At 40.5% G+C, this 24,412-nt stretch overlaps 1 long non-coding RNA gene across 1 annotated transcript in view; it reads right to left on the bottom strand.

Annotated features, from left to right (window-relative positions):
- LOC136311050 (uncharacterized) overlaps window positions 1–24,412 on the bottom strand; it is a 43,096-nt gene that overhangs the window by 2,177 nt on the left and 16,507 nt on the right. The window lies entirely within an intron of this gene.

The following is a 24,412-nucleotide window of genomic DNA, read 5'->3' as shown; positions in this document are numbered from 1 at the left end:
CCTCAGGAGGCCAAGTTCTAACGTGCTGTCATTTCTCTGGCACCAGCTTGCTATCGGGTTCCACCTTTGAGCCCTGACCTCTGACTGGCAGCAAGCTGGACTGACTGTGCATCACCTCATGTGATGCTCAGTTTTGCAATCTGGCTTTCTGGAATTACATAATGACAGAGGTGCTAAAATAAATTGCACAATGCCAAATTTGGCAGCACACTTGGAAAAAGTTTGAGGCAGTGCAAGAAACCAGCACACATCAATTAAGAAGCACTGTTGCCTGACCAGGCAGTGGAGCAGTGGATGGAGCGTCGGACTGGGATGCAGAGGACCCAGGTTCAAGACCCCGAGGTCGCCAGCTTGAGCACAGGCTCACTAGCTTGAGCGTGAGGTTGCTGGCTTGAAGCAGGGGTCACTTGCTCTGCGGTAGCCCCCCAGTCAAGGCACATATGAGAAAGCAATCAATGAACAACTAAGGCACCGCAACGAAGAATTGATGCTTCTCATCTCTCTCCCTTCTCTCCCTTCCTGTCAGTCTGTTCCTAGCTGTCCCTCTCTCTGAGTCTCTCTCTGTTTCTGCCAAAAATAAAAATAAAAAAATTAAGAAGCACTGTCTTAAATAATGGGGTTTATGTGGGAGCTACCTTGAGAAACAGAGGAATCCAGAATCTCTACCTCAAAGCCAGACCACATGGAGACTAGAGCTCAGTCCAGAAGCTGGAAAGTTGTTTAGGATACAATGTGGCTCGAACAACTGGGTTATAAAAGTAAATAAAATTGCCATCTGTTGAGCTTTTAATATGGGCCAGGCACTATGCCAAACATTTTGCAAGTGTTAGCTATCATTTTTTAAAAACCTGTTTAAATTGTATAATAAAATACTCTTAGATTAAAGTGTTCAAAACAAGTGTACAGTATAATGAACAATAACAAAGCAAATACTTCTGTAACTACCTCCTTGATCAAGAAATAGAATACCTATAAGCACCACCAAATCTCCCTTCCCCAGGTCTCCCCTTCCGGTCCCAGAACCTTCCCCTCTCCCAGAAGCAACCACCATTCTTTCTGACTTTGGTGATTAACGCTTCCTTACTTTTCTTTATAGTTTGCTCAACAAAATATGCTATACAATATAAAATCCATTATATTTAGTTTAGTTTTGCCTGTTTTTGGATTTTAGAATAAAATCATATGCTACATATTATTTCTTTTGTTCAACATTGCCTTTATAAGATTCATTCATGTTGTTCCCTATAGCATATAGATCATTTTTTTGATGTGGCATAGTACTTCATTGTGTGACCATATTACAATTTATCCATTATACAATTGATAGAGATTAGCATTTTTCTAGCATGAGGCCATAAACAATAAAATTATATATATGCTTGTATATATATCCCCATGTACATGAGATATTCCTCTTAGATACATACAACCAAGAACAGAATCACCGGGTTGTTGAATGTGCATGTTTTCAATTTTATTAGATAATACCAAATTATTTTCCAAAATGACTATATTAATTCACATTCCCATCAGCATACAGATTTTCTATTGTACCACATCCTTACCAACACCTCGTATTATCAAATTTTTCAAATTTTACCAAACAGACATATGTGTACAGTATTTAAATTATTGTTTTAATGTCTGTTTTTTAACTTTTAAAGTTTTGATACACTTCCTGACCAGGTGGTGGTGCAGTGGATAGAGCGTCGGCCTGGGATGCTAAGGACCCAGGTTCAAAACCCTGAGGCCACCGGCTTGAGCACAGGATTGCTGGCTTGAGCATGGGATCATAGACATGACCTCATGGTAGCTGGCTGGAGCCCAAGGTCACTGGCTTGAACAAGGGGTCACTCACTCTGCTGGAGCCCTCATGTCAAGGCACATATGAGAAAGCAATCAATGAGCAACTAAGGTACCACGCTATGAGTTGATGCTTCTCATCTTTCTCCCTTCCTGTCTGTTCCTCTATCTCGCACAAAAAAAAAAAGTTTTGCTACACTGACTCATACTTCCTGCATTCATCTCTTTCACTTTTGTTTGACATTATGTCTATAAGATTCATGCATGTTGTTGCATGTGAAATCTCACTGTATTTCCTTTATTTTTAATGAGGTCAATCATATTTTCATATATTTTTGGCCAAGTTAATATCTTCTTTTCTAAATTCTTTTTTTTTGGGGGGGGGGTTAGTTGTCTTTGAAGCTCTCAAAAGCAGCTCTCTCCTCTGATCTTCACTTGCTAGGTTGAGCACCATCTGTGCCTGTGACATCCCATCATCCTAATGACCACTCCCATCGACCTATCCTACAAATCTGGGAGTCTTCCATGACACTGACCTCTTCCATACTCCCCACCAAAGCCCATCCAAACATCAATTCCTATACATTCTGTGGCCTAAATAATCTTAAATCTGCCCCTTCTTCCGATGTCTAGCCTCCACCTTAGTTCAGATTCCACCCTAATCCAGGCAACCACCATCTCTCACCTGGACTCCCAAAATAGCTCTCTCGTGTCCTCTTTGCTTCCACTTTCCCCTCTTCCTAAACCTCTCTCCACACAGCAGCTAGAGGATCTGCTCAAGTCAAACTGTTCAAAAACTTTCATTGGCTTTCCTTTTCTCTTGGGATGAAGACCAAAACCCTCAAGATGACCCAACAGCCCCTGCCTCTCCCTTCACTTTCCTCCTTGATCTCTGCTCTTTGTTTCCCAGAAGTCTTTCAGTCCTGTTGATATGCCCTGCTCCCTCCCACAGGACCTTTGCATGTGCTGTCTAAACTGTCTGGTTGCCTCCAGCACCCTCACCACATCCCTGTCTGATTAATTTCAGAACTCAGCACTTCTGGACTCTGTGATTTACACAGGTGACCTGCACATCCTGTTTAACTGTTGTCTCAGTTGCAGGCCAAAAGTGGTTTATGTAAACAAGATACTGAATTGCCTTTGGCCTATCAGACAGCAAAGATTAAGTTTATTGAAAAATCCTGTGCTGTTGAGGCTACAAGAAAGCATGCACTGATTACACTCTAATTCAGGTACAACCTGAATGGTAGGAAATATAGTAGCATCTACTATTTAAATGTTTCACATGCTTTGACTCAGCATTTCCACTTCTATGAATTTATCCTTTAGAAATAAATACTCCCACCAGTTATGTAAAAGAATATGCAGAACAATTCTCTTTGCAAACTTGTTTATAATAGTAAAAACGCGAAAACAATACACAAATCAATAAAATACTAGTTAAATAAATTATGGTGCATTCATAAAATAGAGTATTATTATTCAGCTAGCTAAACAGATAAGGTAGGTTTCTTTGTATTCATGTGGAAGGATGTTTATGATATATTACACTAAAACAATTAAAAAGAGTATGGTTCCATTTCTATGCTTTAAAAACATACAATGTGTATTTTTTAAAGGTTGGAGAAAAACAACCCTGTTGATAGCATCAATCTTTGGGAAAGGAGGATAAGTTTATGGGGGGATTTTATTTTCTATGTTATATATCTCTGCAATGTTTGATCTTGCTATTTTATTATTGTAAAATAATTTATAACCTGAAAAAAATCCAATACAGAAAACAATATATTTATATATTGATAGTGTCTCTCTTTTCCTTAAAATGAAAGATCTCAGATTGGCAAATGCTTCTATCTTAGCCAGTGTTGCTTCCCCACAGGCTAGTCAGTGCTAGGCACATAGTAGGTAGGTACTCATTAAATACTGGCTACTTGGTCACCGGTTTGAAACCTGCACTTGTCTGGTCAAGGCACATATGGGAGTTGATGCTTCCTGCCCCTCCCCCCCTTCTCTCTCTCTCCTCTCTAAAGTGAATAAATTAAAAAAAAAAATTTTTAATTAAAAAAAATAAATAAACACTGGCTACTTGAATGAATAAATGAATGACTCATTTCTATGGGCCCATAAAATGGGGCGCTTACTCAGCACTCAGTGGTCAGTGGTTCAGGCACTGAGCCCAGTTAGCCCTTCCCTTAGTGGTGCTCTGTATCTGTTTTATTGCAGCCCCATCAGGTTGCTTGCTGATGTTAAGCTCCAGGGACATCGCACAAGTACTGCACTCAAGCCGGGTTCCCCCTTCTGACTTAGGCAAAAACTTTCTTTGAGACCTAAGTCAGGGGATTACATTTTGTCCCTGTCAGATTTCATCCTTGGGGTTTGTTCATACTACCAAGGTATCTAAAAACCCAATTCCTGGCACCTAACCAAATACAAGTCCTTACCAGCTTCATGTTACCTACACACTTGATAAATATGACACATTTTCCTCCAAAGTTGCACAGCACAGGGCCTCCAACATAAAACCCTGGAGCCTCTCGTAACAGATGGCTCTCTGCATTGACTTAAAGGAATCTGGTCGTTCTGTGCCAAGGGCCTTTGCACTTACCGCTTCCTCCACATGGTAACTCCTTGATATTGAGGACTCAGCTCTAAGGTTTCTAATGAGAAAGCCCTTTCTACTGCCTAATCTAAATAAGTCCTTCCCACATCCACATCACCCTCTTCTGCTTTCTTTCCCTTTTTTATTTCTTTTTGTGACAGAGACACAGAGAGAGACAGAGAGAGGAACAGATAGACAGGAAGAGAGAGAGATGAGAAGCATCAATTCTTCATTGCGGCACCTTAGTTGTTTATTGATTGCATTCTCATATGTGCCTTGATGAGGGGGGGGACTACAGCAGAGCGAGTGACCCCTTGCTCAAGCCAGTGACCTTGGGCTCAAACCAGTGACCTGGGGCTTCAAGCCAGCAACCTTTGGGCTCAAACCAGCGGTCATGTCTATGAGCCCATGCTCAAGCCTGCGACCCTGGGCTCAAGCTGGTAAGCCTATGCTCAAGCCAAATGATCCCTAGCTCAAGCTGGTGACCTCAGGGTTTTGAACCTGGGTCCTCTGTGTCTCAGTCCCATGCTCTATCCACTGCGCCACTGCCAAGTCAGGCTTTCTTGTTGTTTTTTTTTAAGTATTCATCAATAACTAACGTTACCATGTTTATATTTTTTGTTTATCTCCTCATTGTTTGCTCCCTCCCCTCATTTCAGTGTCAGTGTGGATATCATCAGCCCTACACATGCTCTATCTCCTATGCCTAGAACATTGTAGTTACTCAATAAGTATTTGCAGAGTAAATGAATGACTTGGTCAGATACAAGCGACTTCATCTAACAGAACTGTCTCCTAGATCCATGTCTGCCTTATCGGACAGTTTCCTGGGGCTGCTGTAACAAATTACCTAAACTTTAGGAGCTTAAAACAACAAAAATTTATTCTCTCACAATTCTGGAGGCCAGATGCCCAAATCAGGTTCCCTAGGCTAAAATCAAGGTGTCAGAAAGACCACACTCGCTCTGGAGGCTCTAGGGGAGAATATGTTCTTTACCTCTTGCAGTTTCTGGTGGCTGCTGGTGTTCTTTGGCTTGTGGCTGCCTCACTCCAATTTTCAAGGCTAGCACCTACAAATCTTTCTCAGCTCCACCCTTACATCGCCTTCTTCCCTGTATGTGTCATTGTAAAACCTCCCTCCAACTCCCTCTTGAGCATATGTGATGGCATTTGGGACCAAACTGGATAATCCAGGATAATACTGAATGAACCAAACAGGCACAGGAGAGTGCCAAGGAGAAAGCAGGATGCTGCGATCTAACTTGAAAGATGAAGAAGGGGTCTGAGGCTCACATGTGGTTTGACCCAACACTCCAGTCGAGAAGCCCAGATACAAGCTCACCCACAATGGTATAATCTAGAACTAGATGCAAATTTGCCTGGCAGGTCCTTCTTATCACAGAGTAGCATATCTGCCATGAAGCCTGGGAACTCCATTCCAGGGTAAGCTGCTTGCCTTGGGGAAGTTAGGATAGGCTGTGCCTTTCCTTGACTGTGTATTAGAACGTTGGGTTGGTGTTTCCTGAGAATACACAGTGCAATTTTAAAGCATATCAATGGCACAATGATTCTCACTGCATAGAATCTGAACAAATGAGTCTTTTTAAACTCCCATTGTGGCTTTTCATGAGGGAGGCATACATGTTTTGTGGTTGAGGAAAAGAATGCATATCACCAGTTCTTACTTGTAGTAACTTACTGGTGAATTTGTAAAGTGACTAAACCCCTTCTGGGAAGTATACAGAGCCACAGAAACAGGGACCAAAATCACGCCTCACCTATCGGCAGTGCCCACACTGCAAAGTTCAGCACAAGGAGCGCCAGCAGTTTGAGTATTAGATAAGATTATGATATTTTCTCATTAATTTTGTTAAAAATCTGGTCTTTTAAAAAACACATAATTCCACAAAGGAAGAGATTAATAGGTATGACTCTATAAAAAGAAAAGACTTCTGAATCTATATTTAAACATACACACACATAAATCTACCATAAATAAAGTTAATAGACAAATAGTAAGTTGGGGAAAATCTTGCAACTTATAACACAAAGGGTTACTTTATTTAATATGTAAGGTGCTTTCACAATTCACTAAGAGAAAGGTGAATACTGTAAAAGAAATTTATCAGTTTAAAAAAGAGAAATATAAATCATCAATAATCAGACATGTAACTAAGATAACTAGGCGATGAAATTCTTTCCTATCAGACTGAAAGATGAACGAAGATTATAGCTACTGCACAGATAAGGCCACAAGAACGAGAACCCTCACTCTTGCTGGCTACGCTTGACAATGTCAAATTTTTAAATGCATATCCCTTTTGACTTATCAGTCCCGTTTACAAGAAAGCATCCAAAATAATCATGGATGTGTGAAAAAATTTAGCCACAGAAAACACTCATTATAGGACTGTAATACATATATACATACATACATATAAATATATGAAATGTCATAAATACCCAAAATTGAAGATTTAAATATATATATTATAAAGAATAACCATTCACTAGAATACTATGCAGTATTTTAAAATGATTATTTTAAAAGGTGATTACATCTCTCTACATTGACTATGTTACTATATACTTCTAAATATATATTAATAGTATTATATAGTATGTCTATCCATAGCTATATATAGAATGCCATTCCAAATTGGTTTTGAGATTGGGACCTAATGGCGTGCACAGATAGTGGGCGAGAGATTCCTTCCAAAGCCCTGGGAGTGGGCACCCGGGTTGTCCCACAGAGGGGCAGAGTCAGAGGCCTTTGTGTGGGCCGAAAGCAGAATCTCCAGACCGCCCCAGCGCCCTGGGAAAGCCATGCACGGGGAGGGAGCGAGAACTAATTCCAACGCTGGAACTTTTCCATGCAGGTGGGGGTTTCACTCAGAGGGTGAGGTGGCTGGCCTGATATCCTGGTCTGCGCGCGCAGATAGTGAGCGAGAGATTCCTCCGAGTGCCTCGGCAGTGTGCGCCCGTGTTATCCCACAGAGGGGCAGAGTCAGGGGCCTTTGTGTGGGCCCAAAGCGGAATCTCGGGCCGCCCCAGCGCCTTGAAAAAGCCGCGCACGGGGACGGAGCGAGAGCCAATTCCAACGCTGGAACTTTTCCATGCAGGTGGGAGTTTCACTCAGAGTGTGAGACTGCCGGCCTTATATCCTGGTCTGCGCGCAGATAGTGAGCGAGAGTTTCCTCCAAGCGCCCCGGGAGTGGGTGCCCGCCCATGTTACCGGACAGAGTGGCAGAGCCAGAGGTCTTTGAGTGGGCGGAAGCCCCGCCTGATTATGCTAGCAGCTCTGACTGACTGAGCCTTACCCAGAGCCCTGTGCTGAGTGGGAATAGAGTGGGGAGTTGCCAGCTCTTTGAGCCTCTTACTATCCAGGCAGAGGCAGCAGCAACCCCATAGCTGGATTATCAGGCTACTAATTGAGGAAGGAAAGACTAGGAGAAAGGCTCCAGGAACACAGACTCTCTCACTGGCAGAGATTGGGACCTAAAATATATAAATATACAATGGATCAATAGATATGTATAGGTATATAGACATATCAGAATATTAATGTTTATTTCTAGGTTTATGAAAACTCATTTAGGTTGTTTGTTTTTCTTCTGAATTTTTGCCATGATTGATTTATATTCAAGGGAGAAAATACAACCTTTTCAAAAAGACAGAATGCACATGTGGGCAAATATCCTTAATTAAGCTGGAAGCATCCCTTTGGCCACTGAGGATTCACAGAGTAAGCAAAAAAGGTTCAAAGTGGATCACTTAGAATTAGGGTAGCCATATAATTTATCATCCAAACCAGGACACTTTCGAGACTGAAAGGGGGTAGCTATTAATAATTTTGCATAATATGGGATTCCCTAGGCAAACTCAGCCATTTGGGTCAGCCTACTTAGAGGAAAAGGTCAGTTTAACTTGTCTTGAAAATGATCCAGTGTTGGAGGGTTAGAGGGTAAACCATACAAAGTAGGAACTAGCCTTTTGTTAGTACAATTGGGTACAATCTCTACCATTCCAGAATGGTTAAAGAATGTTGAAAAGTTCAAGTTTCTTACCTAATTAGCTCATTTGGATCAATAGAGCCCTCATTTTAGAGATTTGTTCTTGATAAAAAGTATTTCTCAAAGAAATGTACCACTTGACTAAGTACAAATAGTATTATTACCCATGTTACTGCATACTATAGATTTTAATCCTGGAAACATCTTGTAACTCTTTTAAATCCTTCCGGATTCCAAATCGCTTCATGATTTACCTGTTTCCCACTAAGAGCTTTGTTTTAGGGAACCAGTCACTATCAATGTGGCTTAGAGGCTCTCAGTTAAGACAGCCACATTTCCCTGGGTCACTCTGCCCACATGCTATTTATATCCCTCAGCATTCTCAGCCCAGCTCAAATTCCTCCTCTCTCTCAAGCTTTCCACGCCCACCCCAGCAACCTGTCCTACTCAGCCTCTAAGGCAGTGGTTCTCAAACTTTTTAAAGTCGGGGTGCATTTAAAATCCTACAAATAATTGTAGGCACACTATATACAAATTTCTGAGAAATATGTTATAATAATTAAGTCAAATATTAAAGAAAAAATATAAAGTCCAAGCCTGCTTTTATGGTAATTAAACAAAATAAATATGCCAAAATTAAATTTATTCTGACATTAAAAAACATTTTTGTTACATTTTTTGTTATGCTTTTTAGAATTTGTAAAAAATAAAAAAAGGACAAAAATGTTTTTATATATACATATCTATATATATAGATACATTCTTAGTAAGATTTAGTAAATTTGACAGGTCCCGGCACAAATGTGTTACGTTTTTTCATTCTTGTGTTTATGAGAAACATGAGCCTGATGTGTCTTAGCAATTTCCTCAATATTTGGGCATATATTTGAAAGGCAAACTCTCATTTCTTCATCAATACGTTGAAGAATTCCTCTCTTTTTACTCGTAATTGTTTTGAGTGCAGAAAACTCCATCATACATATCATCTTAACTTTACATCAGACAAAGGATAGAAGAAACTTGCCTCCAGTCTTTCTGGGGAACATGGGGGCTTGTGTAAACAATCCAGCACCACAGATTAACAGCCTTTTGCAACCTAATCAGTGAGGTGGGGGGTTGGGCAGACTGTCAGCTTACAGCCAATTCCCCACACCTCTGTCCCCCAAAAATCTAAACTCCAAAAACCCTGTTGGTTTTGGTCCCCAGCAGGCACATATTTCTCTGGAATACCATAGGGCACACCTGGAAATCTTCTAGGGCTCACCAGTGCGCCATGGTGCACACTTTGAGAACCACTGCTCTAAGGGCTTTATCTGCATCTCCTCACAGGCTGTCCTGTGCTCCAATCTGTGACTGCACACACATCTCCCTTCAAACTAGACTGTCAGCTCTTTGTGAGTACACGTTCTCACAGTCCATGCCACCAGGCACCTTGGCCAGGCCAGGCAAGCTCATAGTCGTCTTCTATTCCAATAATAAAATGACTTTATATACTCCACCTCCTCCCAAACGTGGGCAGTTAGTAGGTGTAGGGCCAGTGGCTGCCGCCGTGGCCAAGCAGGTTCCCACTGGATTGGAGCAGACAGTAAAGCAACTGCAGAGCCAGAAAATGGGCAGCCATTCTGTTTATTAGTCTCATAAGGGCAGACAAGCAAACAGGCAAAGGACTCTCTCTCTGGTCTCTCCTTGACTCACCCCCATCAACCCCCCATCAACCTCAGCCCTCCCTAGCCAAACAGACAAGGCAGAAATCTCAGGGTTTCCAAGGCCCTCACCACTCTCTCTCTCTGGACTCTCTAGCAAAACACACTGGGGGAAAGGAAACCTTCTCCAACAAACAATAGCAAACAATAGCCCCTCCTAAGCAGGAAGGCAATCTGCAATCTGTCACTCTGAGGGCAAACGCCCGCAGCCTTCCATAGACCACACACACATTATGCTGCCCAATACAAGCAGCAAACTTAACACTTTTTTACCCAACAGTAGGCATTCTAAGAAATCATTGTTTTGGTTAGTCAAATTCATTGAATGCCAAGGTATTTGCATATGCAGGTGGAAAAAGTAAAGCCTTCTCAACTGAGGTGACTGGTGAGGCTTTTCTCCCCTGAAGTGTCTCACTCTGAAGATTCAGAACAAAGTCTGAAGAGAGCATTTCTGGTAAAGACTGCTCTGCATACACAAAGGATGACAGCTTGGACAGGCTGCTGATGCTAGCAATACTGTCACTCCCATCTCTCAGCACTTTACTGGCATTCTGATTCTGCCTGTACAGGGCCAACATGGAGCTCATCCGGGGGTCAGTTCTCCCCATTTCCCCTCGCCCTCCTAAGGATCCAGCATCTGACATACTGGACATTGGTCACACTCTAAGCAACACACAATGCTAAACCAATCATGGGTCAATCTATAATTGAAATGACACTCTTTGCCCCTCCCACTGCCAAATTTATTAAACTGATATACATATCAGTGTCTCTTCTTTAAGCCAAGCTTAGAGTGACTTAAATCCTAACTGAAATGTGAACAACCAAATTTAAATACCAAGATAGTTTTATTTCATTACCCAAGGCACTGTATTTCTCATACATGACAGTCTACTTGAGAGATCTACCAACTCATATGCTGCACCGCTCTGCAACACTTATAAAGCCACACATGTGGACAGGAAGGGACGGGGACCCTGTTCAAGCAAAAAGTAAAACTACCAGGTAAACTGCTAACATATACAAAGACTCATCAATAACCCTATTCTTTTTTGTTGTTGTTGTTAATTTATTGTCTTTACATAGATTCTAGTGTCCCCCTGAATACATCCTCCCCTCCTCCATGTTCCCCAGTACATCTCCCCTGTCCTCCTCCACATAATGCCCTCCCCCCATCCTTCCAGAATTTGCTTTTCTGTTCTCATCACATTCTGTCACCCTATTATCCTCTTTCCTTCTGGATCCTTTGTTCCTGCCTCTGTCTCTATTCCGCTCCTTAGTTCATATTGTTCGTCAGATTCCTCAAATGAGTGAGGTCATATGATATTTTTCTTTCTCTGCCTGGCTTATTTCACTTAACATAATAGTTTCCAGGTCCATCCATGTTGTCGCAAAAAGTAATATTTCCTTCTTTTTCATGGCCCCATAGTATTCCATTGTGTATATGTACCATTGGTTTCAATCCATTTGTCCATTGTCGGATACTTGGGCTATTTCCAGATCTTGGGTATAGTAAACAATGCTGCCATACATGGGGGTACATTTCCCCTTTTGAATTACTGATGTGGTGTCCTTGGGATATATTCCTAAAAGTGGAATAGCTAGGTCAAAAGGCATTTCGATTTTTAATTTTTTGAGGAATCTCCATACTGTTTTCCACAGTGGCTGCACCAGTCTGCATTCCCACCAGCAGTGCAGGAGGGTTCCCTTTTCTCCACATCCTCGCCAGCACTTATTCTGTGTTGTTTTGTTGATGAGCGCCATTCTGACTGGTGTGAGGTGATATCTAATTGTGGTTTTATTTTGCATTTCTCTAATGATTAGTGATGTTGAGCATTTTTTCATCTGCCTATTGGCCATTTTTATGTTCTCTTTGGAGAAGTGTCTATTCATTTCTTTTGCGCATTTTTTGATTGGATTGTTTATCTTCCTGGTGTTGAGTTTTACAAGTTCTTTATAAATTTTGGTTATTAACCCCTAATCAGATGTATTGTCAAATATGTTCTCCCATTGTGTGGTTTGTGTTTTTATTTTGTTCATATTGTCTTTAGCTGTGCAAAAGCTTTTTAGTTTAATATAGTCCCATTTGTTTTATCCTGTCCTTTATTTCCCCTGCCATGGAGATAAATTAGCAAATATATTGCTGTGAGTGATGTTGGAGAGCCCATTGCCTATGTTTTCATCTAGGATGCTTATGGTTTCATGATTACATTTAAGTCTTTTATCCATTTTGAGTTTATTTTTGTGAATGGTGTAAGCTGGTGGTCTAGTTTCATTTTTTTGTAGGTAGCTGTCCAATTTTCCCAACATCATTTGTTAAAGAGACTGTCTTTACTCCATTGTATGCTCTTACCACCCTTGTCATATATCAATTGTCCATAAGGTATGGGTTTATTTCTGGGTTCTCTGCTCTGTTCCATTGATCTATATGCGTATTCTTATGCCAGTACCAAGATGTTTTGAGTACAATGGCCTTGTAGTATAACTTGATGTCCAGAAGTATGATACCACTCATTTTATTCTTCTTTTTCAAGATTGCTGAGGCTATTAGTGTTCTTTTTTGGTTCCATATGAATATTTGGAATATTTGTTCTATATCTTTGAAGTATTTCCTTGGTATTTTAATAGGAATTACATTGAATTTATAAATTGCTTTGGGTAATATGGACATTTTAATAATGTTTATTCTTCCTAACCATGAGCATGGTATATGCTTCCACTTGTTTGTATCTTCTTTGATTTCTTTTATCAATGTTTTATAATTTTCCAAGTACAAGTCTTTAATCTCCTTGGTTAAATTGACTCCTAGTTATTTTATTTTTTTTGTTGCAATAGTGAAGGGGATTGTTTTCTTAATTTCTCTTTCAGACAGATCATTGATGGTGTATAAAAATGCCTCTGATTTCTGAGTATTAATTTTATATCCTGACATCTTGCTGAATTCATTTATCAGGTCCAGTAGTTTTTTGATTGCTTCTTTAGGGTTTCCTATGTACAGAATCATATCATCAGCAAATAATGATAGCTTTACTTCTTCTTTTCCAATTTGAATGCCTTTATTTCTTCTTCTTGTATGATTGCTGTGGTTAGGACTTCCAGAACAATATTGAATAAGAGTACTGAAAGGGGGCACCCCTGCCTTGTTCCTGATCTTAAGGGGATTGCTTTTAACTTTTGCCCATTGAGTATAATGTTGGCTGTGGGCCTGTCATAGATGGCCTTTATCATGTTGAGGTATGTTCCCTGTATTCCCACTTTGCTGAGAGTTTGTTTATTTTTTCTTTTTTATTACAGAGACAGAGAGAGAGTCAGAGAGAGGAATAGATAGGAACAGACAGACAGGAATGGAGAGAGATGAGAAGCATCAATCATTAGTTTTTCGTTGCGACATCTTAGTTGTTCATTGATTGCTTTCTCATATGTGCCTTGACCGTGGGGCTACAGCAGACCAAGTAACCCCTTGCTCGAGCCAGTGACCTTGGGTCCAAGCTGGTGAGCTTTGCTCAAACCAGATGAGCCCACACTCAAGCTGGTGACCTCGGGGTCTCGAACCCAGGTCCTCTGCATTCCAGTCGGATGCTCTATCCACTGCGCCACCGCCTGGTCAGGCTTGCTGAGATTTTGATCATAAATGGGTTTTGGATTTTATCAAATGCTTTTTCTGCATCTATTGATATTATCATGTGGTTTTTCTCCTTCCTTTTGTTTATGTGATGAATCACATTGATTCATTTGAGAATATTGTAACAGCCTTGCCTCTCCAGAATAAATCCCACTTGATTATGATGTATGATTGTTTTCATGTATTGCTGGATCCGGTTTGCTAATATTTTGTTGAGAATTTTGTTGATGAATCTAAATTCATCAAGGATATTGGCCTATAGTTTTCTTTCTTTGTGTTGTCTTTCCCTGGTTTTAGAATCAGAATTATGGTTGCCTCATAAAAGGAGCTTGGAAGTTTTCCCTCTTCTTGAATTTTTTGAAATAGCTTGAGAAGGATAGGAGTTAGTTCTTCTTTGAATGTTTGGTAGAATTCGCCTGTGAAGCCATCTACCCAGGGCTTTTGTTTGTTGGGAGTTTTTTGATAACTGTTTCAATCTCATTTGTTGTAATCTGTTTATTTAGGTTTTCTGATTCTTCCAGATTGATTTTTGAAAGATTATATTTTTCAAGGAATTTGTCCATTTCACCTAGATTGTCTAATTTTTTGGCATATTGTTCTTCGTGGTATTTTCTTACAATCCTTTGTATTTCTGCTGTGTCCGTTGTTAATTTTCCACTCTCATTTCTAATTTTATTTATTTGAGTCCTTTCTCTTTTTTTCTTGATGAGCCTGGTTAAGGGTTCATCGATCTTGTTTACTTTTTCAAAGAACCAGTTCTTGGTTTCATTGATCCTATGTACTGTTTTCTTAGTCTCTATGTCATTTATTTCTGCTCTGATCTTTATTATTTCCTTCCTTCTACTTCCTTTAGGCTTTACTTTCTGTTCTTCTTCTAGTTCTTTTAGTTGCAGGATTAAGTTGTTTACTTGAGGTTTTTCTAGCTTTTTAAGGTATGCCTGTAATGCTATGAACTTCCCTCTCAGGACTGCTTTTGCTGTGTCCCACAAATTTTGAGTTGTTGTGTGCTCATTTTCATTTATTTCAAGAAAATTTTTTATTTCTTCCTTGATCTCATTGTTGATCCATTCGTTATTTAATAGCATGCTGTTTAGTTTCCAAGTGTTTGAGTGTTTTTAAGTTTTTCTATTGTAGTTGATTTCTAGTTTCATGCCATTGTGTTCATAGAAGATGCTTAATATGGTTTCAATCCTCTTAAATTTGTTGAGACTCGTTTTATGACCTAATATGTGGTCTATCCAAGAGAATGTACCATGTGCACTTAAAAAGAATGTATATTCTGTTGCTTTAGGGTGAAAGGTTCTGAAGATATCTATTAAATCCAGTTGATCTAGTGTGTCCCTTAATTCTGCTCTTTCTTTGTTAATTTTCTTTCTTGAGGATCTATCCAGTGAAGTTAGTGGGGTATTAAAATCCCCTATTATAATATTGCTGTTGATCTTGCACTTTATGTCTATCAAAATCTGCTTTATATATTTAGGTGCTCCTATATTAGGTGCATAGATATTTATAACAGTTATCTCTTCCTGTTGGATTGCTCCCTTTATTATTATGTAGTGACCTTCTTTATCTCTTACTATAGTCTTTCTTTTAAAATATATTTTGTCAGATATAAGTATTGCTACCGCAATCTTTTTTCATTTCCATTTGCATGAAATATTTTTTTCCATCCTTTTACTTTCAGTCTTTGTGTATCTTTTGTTTTGGGGTAGGTCTCCTGTAGACAACATATGTACGGGTCCTGTTTTCTTATCCATTCAGCTACCCTATGTCTTTTAATTGGAGCATTTAATCCATTTCTATTTAAGGTTATTATTTTTGATATGTAGTTGTTTATTGCCATTTTTTTCTTTAAATCTACATTCCTCTTTTACTATATATATTTTTCCCTACTTTGTTCTGTCTACAGCAGACCCTTTAACATTTCTTGAAGTATTGGTTTGGTTGTGAATTCCTTAAATTTTTTTTTTTTTTTTTTTTTTTTTTTGGTCTGGGAAGCTTTTTATTTCTCCTTCAATTTTAAATGATAATCTTGCTGAATAAAGAAGTCTTGGTTGCAAGTTCTTGCTCTGCATTACTTTGAATATTTCTTGCCAATCCCTTCTGGCCTCAAGTGTTTCTGTTGAGAAGTTGGATGTCATCCTTATGGGGGTTCCTTTGTAGGTGATTGACTATTTTTCTCTTACAGCTTTTAATATTCTTTCTTTATTTCTTAGCTTTGGTATTTTGATTATAATATATCTTGGTGTGGGTCTCTTTGGGTTCTTTTTTAATGGGATTCTCTGTTTCTTGAACATGTGTGACCCTTTCCTGCATCAATTTTGTGTTTGTCATTTCTGTCTTGTCCTTCTTTATGATTTTCATGTCCTTTTTTTACAATTTCTTTATTGAGGTGTTCATTAAGTCCATCCATTGTAGCTTTGAGATCCTTAAGCATCCTAACAATCATTATTTTATACTCTGCATCCAGTAATTTGATTACTTCCATTTCACCCAGGACTTTTTCTGAAGATTTGTGTTGTTGAAGCATATGACTTATGCTTCTCTGCCTTCCCATTATTCTCTGTATGGCTTGTAGGCTTCTTCCAGTTGTGGTCTCCTTACCTAGTAGAGCTGCTTTGAAGTCTTGATTTATTTGTTTTCTTCTCAGTTTTCTTAACTCAGTGGTAATTTTGTTTATTGATCTCAGCAGAGGGCTTATTTGAAACTGTATCCAGGAATGCAGTTGGTGTAGCCTCAGAGAATCTGAAGGTGTGTTCTGCCAGTTGCTCTCGGGGCAGGGTGCTTTCTCAGCTTCAGTAGGGGGAGGGGTATCTCACATCTCCCTGGAGACCTGAGTTACTGCCTCTCCTCCCCACTTCCTATTTTCAGCTATGTCTTTTTGTGCTGATTGGAGCTGGAGAGCTTTCTGGAGGTGGGTCATCCAGAACCACTTTAGGCTTGTGCTGGGTGGAAGTATCAACCCCTCCCTCAGCTATGGCTGCCTCCACACTGTATGATTCAGCTTCTCAGGGTCATGCCATGCATTCCTCTGCCCATCACCATCTGTTTCTCTCTCCACTTTCCTTTTGGAAGACAAGCCAGTCCTCTCAGTCCACCTCATCCCCAGGTCCCCAGGTAAGTGGCTGTGAGCGATATTTTCTGCTCTTCTCCTTGTAATGAGAACCCTTCTGGGCTCTCAGCCTCACCCCCCTGCCTTCGCTCCTGGAAGCAGGGGAGTCCCCACCACGCCTCTGCACTCCCTACCAGGCTTGGTGTGGCTTCTTCTTTGCTCCTTGGTTTTTGAGACCTGTTCTTTTAGTCCAAGGTTGGTTTTTCATGCTGATTGTTCCTATATTAATTTGTAATCCAATTTGGTGGTGTGAGCTGGGAGTCTGTGCATCTGCTTACTCTGCTGCCATCTTCAATCTTCAATAACCCTATTCTTTCTGCTGGTCCATCTAGCACTGTCATGAGCATCAGGAAAAAGCACACCTTCTTCAAGAAACTTTGCTTCTGCCCTGGCCGGGTAGCTCAGCTGGTTAAAGCATCACCCCAATATGCCAAGTTTGCAGGTTCAAGCCCCAGTCAGAGAACATACAGGAATCAACCAGTGAATGCATAATGAGTAGAACAGCAAATGTTTTTTCTCTCTCTCCCTCCCTTCTTCTCTCTTTCTCTAAAATCAATTTTAAAAAAGAAACTTTGCTTCCATCTGTTAAAAAGTCTTTGTATTCCTGGTTTTGTTAGAACAAGCTGTGAGGTTGGTTGGCAATGGAGGAAGATCACGTGAGGAACTAGGTCTGGGAACTTTGGCTGGAACTGCCCACACCCATACCCGCCAAAAGAAACTTCCTAGGAGCCCTTTGAAAAAGAAAAACCATCTGTCAGCCAATGAAATTTCACCACGTCATATAAACTCTACCACCCTAAGGACCCTATAAATTACCCCCACGCAGATCCCCCCTGCACGTGACTTCTCTGGCCCCTGTTCCCGGACCAGAGAACATCAACCAGAAAGCACTCTGAATAAAGCTTTTGTTATTCCACACTTCATGGCTATGCCCTTCCTTCTTCCTCGGTGGGGAAAATACCTTACACAAGCCACACTCATATCATCTGCCAGGAAAACTGTCACCATAAATCTGTAATGTCTGTGATGTGCATTGTGCTTCCTGGAAAGTGGCATGATTGTGTAGTACACACCTACGTGTAGCCCTGGCCAAGTGCTGGACAACTTTGGAATATGAGAAGCAAATGGGAGAGAGCCATTCTTTACTTAGTTTCCCTCTCAGCCTCAATTTCATCATATAAATTGGGAATAAAAAGAAATCTCTGAGTGTCTTAGCACTGGTCAACCTTCCTGTTAGAATAGGAAAGCAATTGTCTGTAAAAGATTCAGAGAATAAGAAAAAGACGATCACATTACTTGATTATTGCATAAGAACTATATCCATAAGCCAAAGAGCTTACATTCTCTTTGATTCTATAAGTGGGATTATTCCAATAACATAATTTGGCTTTTATAAAGTAAAAGTAAAGAGACCTTGGGTTTTGCTTGGGGAACTGCGGCCCCACCACACTCCTGCTAGGTTTCTGTGTACAGAAGCCCATGATGGCCAAATAATTGGAAAGAGCTAGGCATTCATTCTCTGAAGAAAAAAAAAAGATAAAAAAACTAAAATGAATTGCCCTATGTCAAGGTTTCTCGATCCCATCATTATCATTTTGGGGCTGGAAACATCTTTATTGACAGGCGCCATCCTGGGCACCTCACAGTGCATGGTTACAGTGTCCCTGGCCAATACCACTGCTCACCAGTAGCACCCCACTCTCCAATCCCACCCCCAATGACAACCAAGAATGTCCATTCATTGCAAATGTCCTTGGGGTGAAGAAATGGGAGAGGGGAGGAAGTAAAATTGTTCCTGCTTGAGAAACACTGGTCTACACTGAAATTTAAATTTATAGCCTTAGGAAGACATAAAGATCAGAGCAGAAATAAATGACATAGACTAAAAAAAATGCAATACAGCAATGAAACCAAGAGCTGGTTCTCTGAACAGGTAAACAAGATTGAAAAACCTTTAACCAGACTCATCAAAAAAAAAAAAAAGAGAGAGAGAGAGAGATAGAGGCCTGACCAGGTGATAGCATAATGGATAGAACACTGGCCTGGGAGGCTAAGGACACAGGTTTGAAATCCCGAGGTTGCCAACTTGAGCACAGGCTCACCAGCCTGAGTGTGAGGTCACTGGCTTGAGTCCAAAGGTTGCTGGCTTGAAGCCCAAGGTTGCTGGCTTGAGCAAGGGGGTCACTGGCTCAGTTTGAGCCCCAGGCACATATGAGAAAGCAATCAAGGTACAACTAAGATGCCTCAACAAAGAACTGATGCTTCTCATCTGTCCCCCTTCCTGCCTGTCTGTCCTTGTCTGTCTGTCTGTCTCTATCTCTCTCTTTAACAAAAACTGAAAGAAAGAAAGAAAGAAAGAAAGAAAGAAAGAAAGAAAGAAAGAGGGAAAGAAAGAAAGAAAGAAAGAAAGAAAGAAAGAAAGAAAGAAAGAGAGAGAAGGAAGAAAGAAAAGGAGGACCCAAATAAGTAAAATTAGAAACAAAAGAGAAGTAAAAACTGATTATCACAGAAATACAAAGGATTGTAAGAAAATATTATGAACGACTATATGCCAACAAATAGAACAATGATGAAATGGATAAATTCCTAGAAACAGAAAATCTTCCAAAACTGAATCAGGAAGAATCAGAAAACCTGAATAGACTGATTACAACTAATGAAGTTAGAGCAGTAATCAAACTCCCCGCAAACCCAAGTTTTGGACCAGACGGTTTCATAGAAGAATTAATACTTATCCTTCTCAAACTATACCAAAAAATTCAGGAGTAGAGAAGACTCCCAACCTATGTTTATGAGGCCAGCATTTTCTTAATTCCAAAACCAAAGTAAGATACTACAAAGAAAGAAAATTATAGGCCAATATCCCTGATGAACATAGATGCTAAAATCCTCAACAAAATATTAGCAAACTGCATCCAACAATACATAAAAAAGATCATACATACACCATGATCAGGTGGGGTTTATACCAGAGATGCAAGGTTGGCAAAATATTCACAAATCAATAAATGTGAAACATCACATAAACCAAATGGATAAAAATCACATGATCATATCAATAGATGCAGAAAAAGCATTTGATAAAATTAAGCATGCATTTATGATAAAAACTCTCAGTAAAGTGGGAATAGAGGGACCATACCTCAACATAATAAAGGCCATATATGACAGACCCACAGCCAACATCATACTCAATTGGCAAAAACTAAAAGCAATCCCCTTAAGATCAGGAAGAAGACAGTGATGTCTACTTTCACCTCTCTTATTGAACATAGTACTAGAAGTGCTAGCCATAGTAATAAGACAAGAAGAAGAAATAAAAGGCATCCAAATTGGAAAGGAGGAAGTAAAACTGTCATTCTTCATAGATGACATAATATTGTACAGAGAAAATCCTAAAAACTCCACCAAAAACCTACTATATCTAATAAATAAATTTGGCAAAGTAGCAGGATACTAAATTAATATTCAGAAATCACTGGCATTTTTAATACCAATAATGAACTATCAGAAAGAGAAATTAAGGAAACAATCCTGGTCCTGGCCAGTGGCTCAGTGGATAGAGCATCAGCCCAGTGTACAGACATCCCTGGTTTGATTCCTGGTCAGGGCACAAGGGAAAAATAACCATCTGCTTCTTTCTTTTTCTCCCTCTTCCCCTCCTGCAGCCAGTGGCTCAATTGGTTCAAGCATGGCCTTGAGAGCTGAGGATAGCTCGGTTGGTCTAAGAGCATCAGCCTCAAGTGCTGTTTCTTACAGCCCTGCGAGAGGAAACTGAGAACTCTATGCAAGAGGCTGCCCAAGGTCTGCAAACCAAGCAGCAGCAACGATATGAGCTATAATAGTCACAAGAGAAAGAGCTGCAGATCCAAGAACTGCAGGTACAGTGCTTGGAACTGGAAAGGTCACTGAAGAAGGAGGCCAAATGGGTTCACAAGTTGCAGTTTTCCCTAGAAGCTAAACGTTGGCAGTGGCAGTTGTTGGAGGAACAACTGTGGGTTCAGCTTTAGGCCAAGAGCCGCAGCTGCAGGATCCAAAGATGGAGCTGTGCTGGAGGAGTGGCTCTGAGTCAGCAGGAGCAGGTGTTTCCAGCTCCTCTGCTGAGGATGAGGAGGCTCGAGCTGAAGTTGCAGCTGGCACACTCAGAGCTTAGCTAGTGGTTGTCCAGAAGGTGAAAACCCAGCAACAAAGAATACCTCCCCTGGTAGGGCTGCTGCAATTGTGGGACATAGGGGTGGACGGCATCATGTTCTCCAAAGCAGAGATGGAGAGGTTGGCTACTGTTGCCACATGCTCCTCCTTGGGGCAGCATCTTCAGAGCTGCCATGATGACAGGAATGAGGGGGGGGGGGATGACTGAGGCCTTATGTGAACCTAGTTGCCTATAATGGACCTTTACTTTGGTGATTTGCAAAGACAGCTGGGCTGTCTATCATGGACTGATCACTGAGAGATGGGATGGACCTTGAACTATGACCAGAGGAGGACACTGTCTCCCTTGTTGAATGGACATACCACTTTTCGACAGTATGAGAGACACTGATGGGGGCGAGGCCCAGCTCTGGTGGAGGCCCTCCTGCACTCAGGAAGCTTTTCATCCAGTTGGAGAGACACACCAAGAACACTTTAAGGTTTCCATGGACACAGCCCTGGACTATACAGGTCCTCCCACCTACCATAGGGTAGAGGGCTAGAGATGGGCTTCCAGTTTGTGCCTTGAGCATAGTGTGTAGGGAGACATTGTAAAGGGCACCTTTATAATTGTTGCAATTGTATAACTTGTGCTATTGCTATAATCTGTTTATGTAATTTACCTCATTCCTTGCACAGGGATACCTATGGTATAGATTATGAAGCGAGCAAAAGAGGTGGAATGTTGGGTAAATAAGTGTTTTTTTTCAGTCTTGCTCCCTTGTATTGGGACAGTGCCATGTGTGTCTGGTCTAAGGAAGGCTGAGGGTGCTTGCCCTCAGGGCAGCAGATGGCAAATTGCAGACCGCCTTCCTGCCTGGAAAGGTCCATTGTTTGCTGGAGAAGGGTTTTTTCCCCCAGCCAGTTTTGCAGGAGAATTCAGAAAGGGAGTGCTGAGGAGCTTGGGAGCCCTGAGGTTTCTGTCCAGCCTGTTTGTCTGGGGAGCGCTGAGGCTTATGGGGCCTGTGAGTCCAAGTGAGTCTAGAAGGAAAAGGGGAAGAGGTCTTCCCTGTCTGTTAGCTCATCCGCCATTATGAGACTTTAATAAACGGAATGGTTCACCATTTTCTGGCTCCACTGTTCCTTTACCATCTGCCTGAATCCAATGAGAACCTGCATGGCCACGGTGATAGCCCCTGGCCTTGCAGAGGTGAAAGACCTATACTCTGAAAATTGTAGGGCATTTGTCCTAGTAGGGCCCTAGCTCTACATCAATTAGGCATCCCTAATTCAACTTCCGCACGTAGTGGGGCACTCCTGCTTAAGAGCAGGGCTGGCAGCCTCTTTGAGACTACTCTTGAGGAGGCTATGAGGATTCTACTTATTGGTACTGAGACCAATTGCCACCAGAAGAAAAACACGACTGACACACAAGTTAGCTGCAAGAATCACACAGGTGCCTGACCTGTGGTGGCACAGTGGCTAAAGCATCAACCTGGAACACTGAGGTCACCGGTTCAAAACCCCGGGCTTGCCTGGTCAAGTCACATATGGGAGTTGATGCTTCCTGCTCCCCCCCTTCTCTCTCTGTTTCCTCTAAAATGAATAAATAAAAATAGTTTTTAAAAAAAGAATCACACAGGCAGTTTATTACTTACAAATCCTTATGGTGTGCCTGGGTACAGCTTAATGGGGCCCCATCGGTGTGCTCCTCTCGGCTGTCCTTGGTCAGAGCGGCGGGGAAACAGTCCACATTCAGTGTTGGAGTCTGGACGACTAACTGCAGCTGAGGCCCCTGGCTTTAGTACCTTTCTCTGGCATACGTCTTCTAACAGGTGTTAATCTACAGGATTATCACATCGAACCACTTCTTTAGGAGTTCCTAGCAGGAAGTCCTTTTAATGTTAATCTATAGAATTGTCATATCAAGTCACTTTTGGGGAGTTCCCAGCAGGAAGCTTTTCCTTTATGTTAATCTACAGAGTTGTCACATCAAGTCACTTTTTATCTATATATAACTTCACACACACACTAACTGGGCCCTGCGCAAAGGCATAGTCTGCCTAACATATCTGTACACACTAGATTAGTTCCCACCCAGAGGGTGTATTCTTATTCACTTGCCTTAATGGCTTTTAATATTATACCCTTAGTTATTTTTATATATCTTCTATATTTTTCTATATTTCTATATATTTAAGTACTATAACATTATATTACTGTAACATTATTGAAGAAAGATACAAATAAGTGGAAGCATGTACCATGTTCACTGATTGGAAGAATTAACATCATTAAAATGTCCATACTACCCAAAGCAATCTATAGATTCAACACAATTCCTATTAAATACCAATGGCATATTTCATAGATCTAGAACATGTACTTCAAAAATTTATATGGAACCAAAAAAGACCCTTAATGACCTCAGCAATATTGAGAAAAATAAAAGTTGGAGATATCACAATTAAACTATACTACAAAGCCATTGTAATCAAAACAACCTGGTACTGGCTAAAAACAGACATACAGATCAGTGAAACAGAATACAGAGCCCAGAAATGAACTCACACCCTTATGGTCAATTAACATTTAACAAAGAAGGCAAGAACATATTGTACAATGGAGTTAAGATAGTCTATTCAATAAATGGTTCTGGGAAAATTGAACAGATACATGCAAAAAGGGAAACTAGACCACCTTCTTATACCATACACAAGAATAAACTCAAAATGGATAAAATACTTAAATGTAAGTAGTGAAACCATAAAAATCCTAGAAGAAAACACAGGCAATAAAGTCTCAGACATCTTTTGTAGCAATACTTTTGCCAATATATCTCCTCAGGTAAGGGAAACAAAGGAAAAAATAAACAAATGGGACTACATCAAACTAAAATGCTTCTGCACAGCAAAAGAAACCATCAATAAAATGAAAAGGGAACCCACTGTATGGGAGAACATATTTGCCAATAATACATCTGATAAGGGGTTAATTTCCAAAATACACAAAGAATTTCTATAACTCAACACCGGAAAGACAAGCAATCCAGTTGAAAAATGGGCAAAGGACTTCAATAGACACTTCTCCAAAGAGGACATACAGATGGCCAATAGATATGAAAAATGCCTAATGTCACTAATCATCAGAGAAATGCAAATTAAAATCACAATGAGTTATTACTTCATGCCTGTCAGAATGGCTATCATCCATTAATCAACAAACAACAAGTGTTGGTGAAAATGTGGAGAAAAGGGAACCTTTGTGTACTGATGGTGCAAATGCAGACTGGTGCAGCCACTGTGGAAATCAGTATGGAGTTTCTTCAAAAAATTAAAATAGAACTAACTACCTTTTGACCCAGTGAACCCACTTCTGGGAATATGGCCTAAGAATCCAAAAACACTAATTTGAAAGAATACATGCACC

Source organism: Saccopteryx bilineata, chromosome 7, assembly GCF_036850765.1.
Source record: "Saccopteryx bilineata isolate mSacBil1 chromosome 7, mSacBil1_pri_phased_curated, whole genome shotgun sequence".
NCBI lineage: Eukaryota > Metazoa > Chordata > Mammalia > Chiroptera > Emballonuridae > Saccopteryx > Saccopteryx bilineata.
This window is presented reverse-complemented; position numbering and strand designations above follow the sequence as displayed.